Here is a 3,086-nt window from a genome sequence, read left to right as displayed (position 1 = left end):
CAAGGACAATTCAGAACTGCCTGACAAGGGATTTTATTTTCCCCCTGCCTCTGGGCCTCAGGGGCCATGAGGGTGATACAGTTTGGAATTTCCCCTACTATTTCCGTGTTGTGGGAGAGGCAGATTTGAAGCCAGTACTGCCCTGGTACCAGCACTTAGCACAGGCAGGGGGGGTGGGAAGGGGAAGGGTGAGGCCTCTGGGGAGCTGTAGCCATGGCAACCCAGCCTGCTCTCCAGAACAATGTGTCTAACCAGGAAAACAGCTCCAGAGAGCTTTCTCTTCATAATCCCCAGGGCCAGTTGGGCCAGGGAATGCACAAAGGGGATTCTTTGTAGAGAAATGACTCTTTACAAGGCCGAGAACAAAGGAAAACATCTGTTGTATAGGTCTGTCTTTGTAGTTGGCTGGAATAAAATCAACAAAACTCTGTTACTTAGTTCCTCTGCACTGTTCATAGGAAATGAATTCAGCTTTGTTATGTAACCTTCCTATTTTTGGATGATATTTGTTTAAATTTATTTTATCCCCATTTTACAGATGAGAGATTAGTAAGCATGAATGGACCTGCTCTCTGTAAACTATAATTAAAACACCAGGATTTCCTTTCACAAATTTTTGTTAAGCTGGCCCTGCCTTTTGCCCATTTTATGATTATAATACAGATAATGTGGAGAAGGTTTGGGTCCACGTGCTCAGGGACCTGTGGGCTGCCATGGCTCCTAGGCCTTCTGTCCTCCCACTCTCCGCTACCAGCCACGTGCCCCTCCCCTCCCTGCTCCAGCAACCCACCAGCAACTGCAGCCCGGAGGAGGAGGGGGAGGAGGGAGGAGAGGGCGGGGTGGGGAGAGGGAAGGAGGAGGAGGAGGGGGAGGCCAGGAGGAGAGGAAGGAGGAGTAAGGGAAAGGGGAGGAGGGGAAGAGGGAGGATGAGAAGGGGGGGAGTGGGAGGAGGAAGTGGAGGAAGAATGCGGAAGACATTGCAGCCCCACCCCCGCGACTCTCCACTCCAAAGGATTTGGAAGCTCCTGCTAAGAGGAATAAAAGAAGTTGTGTTCCAAGGGGGACTGTGCTCCTCCAGGCTTTCAGGTGATCTACAGCCAGACTACACCCTGTACTTTGAAGACTGTCTCTAGCCTTTGCTGAAGCAGGATATGACCTCCAAAGATGACAACTGGGCGGTAGTTGTCAATACCCACCGGCAAGGCAAGGCTGAGAACAAAGACAGTCACTGTGAGCTTCATAACAAACCATCTGTAATACATTCCCATATCTATACATAATGTAATTTTTAAAAAATAGGTGAACCAGAAAGTGAGCTCAGCAACCTCATGGTAATAAAAACCCCTGCTCCCTGAGTCTGGGTGCTGCATAGGAGCCCAGTCTATCTTAAAATCTCCAAGACCAAAACCAGATAGGTGTACACCTCAACATCAGTCCCTTTGTGCAGTGATCAGGCAGGAAGGAAAATGGGTTGCATTCACCTGGGGTGAATTTACAGGAATTGCCTAAGGGGCTCCCTCAAACTACACTATCTACCCCATTACAGGAGATTATGTTTCTAAGTGTCACCCCTGCCCCATCCTGAACAAAGTGGAAGACCACTGCCAAGGTCTCGTTTATAAGGAGTTAATTGGATGAACTTTTGATACTACATTAAGGCCTAAATTTGTTGGCCTTACCACAATTATGTGCATTTCCTTTTAAAAAAATTGATTTTAGAGAGAGAGGAAGGGAGAAACACCCATTTGTTATTCTACTGATTTATGCACTCATTGATTGATTTTTTTAAATTGACTTTAGAGAGGGAGAGAGAAAGAGAGGAAGGAAGGGTGGGAGAGAGGAAGGGGGGGCGGAGGGAGAGAGAAAGAAACATCGACTGTTGTTCCACCTATCCATGCATTCATTGGTTGATTCTTGTAGGTGCCCTTAAGGGGGATCAGACCCGCCACCTTGGCATATCAGAACTATGCTCTAACCAACTGAGCTACACCACCAATACTAATTATGTACATTTCGGAAAATACTGTTAGCTTACCCTGCTTTAGGATATAAAAACAATGGATCTTATGTGACTTGTTAAAAAGATTTTATTTATGTATTTTTAGAGAGAGGCAAAAGGAGGGAGAAAAATATGAAGTGCGAGAGAAACAGTGACTGGTTGTCTCTCTCACACCCCCAACTGGAGACCTGGCCCACAACCCAGACACGTGGCCTGACTAGGAATCAAACTGGCAACCTTTTTGTCTACAGGCTGGCTCAATCCAGTGAGCCACATCAGCCAAGGCAATATAGTGACATTTTAAAGGTTCTTTTAGAGTGTCGGAAAGGCCTAGAACACAGGGATACATAATCCTAGAATATGATCTTGTAATATTCAATATTCATTCAACATCATTGAACACTCCCTAACAGTTAGGTACTATGGTACTATTTATTCACTCCTCTAGACCTGTGAACTTTTTAAACTGGTAAGAACACATACTACACTTGTTCTTAGCCAAAAGGCTGAGAAGCCATAGACCTGTGGATTTTTTAAATCACATAAAACATGGAATGTATTTCCAAAGAGCTTACATACTGAGGAGGAAGATACCCAGCAAGTCAGGTATTGCAGACTGGTATGATATATGTCTTACCAAGATAGGAACAAGAAGATATGCTATAGGAGAAGAAAACAGGAACACAAAAAACAGAGGGCATCCGGGTGGAGTAATGAGATGATTGGAGAGCTTCTTGGAAAGTGCTGAAAACTGAGATGGAATTTGCTAGAAGGATATCAGAGTGAGGAGTCAGGAAAACCGACTTTTAGTTCCAGATTTATCAGTAGGTTAGCTATCAGGCAGACGCAGAAGAACTTAGAAATAAAGGCAAAGGAGGAACCTGAAGTTTAGTAAGTGAGGTGTCTGCAGGCCTGAAACAGGAAGGCTAGACTACTAGGACTGATCCACTTCCACGCATCCTGTTAGAATAATACCCACTCCACAAGCATGGAGCATCCTGAGGAAAGGCGAGCTGTTGACCTGCAGATCTCAACACGGCAGCACTTTAAAATTTCAGCACGTTATTTATAACTTTAGGCTCATTAA

At 45.1% G+C, this 3,086-nt stretch overlaps 1 pseudogene; it reads right to left on the bottom strand.

Annotated features, from left to right (window-relative positions):
• Window positions 1–2,301: 2,301 nt before the first annotated feature.
• On the bottom strand, window positions 2,302–2,517 carry LOC118978502 (uncharacterized; annotated as a pseudogene).
• Window positions 2,518–3,086: the final 569 nt, after the last annotated feature.

This window comes from Sturnira hondurensis, unplaced genomic scaffold (genome assembly GCF_014824575.4).
Source record: "Sturnira hondurensis isolate 20B ecotype Veracruz unplaced genomic scaffold, ASM1482457v3 Scaffold0021795, whole genome shotgun sequence".
Lineage (NCBI taxonomy): Eukaryota > Metazoa > Chordata > Mammalia > Chiroptera > Phyllostomidae > Sturnira > Sturnira hondurensis.
The sequence above is the reverse complement of the archived record's forward strand: the minus strand, read 5'-3'. Positions and strand labels throughout refer to the sequence as shown.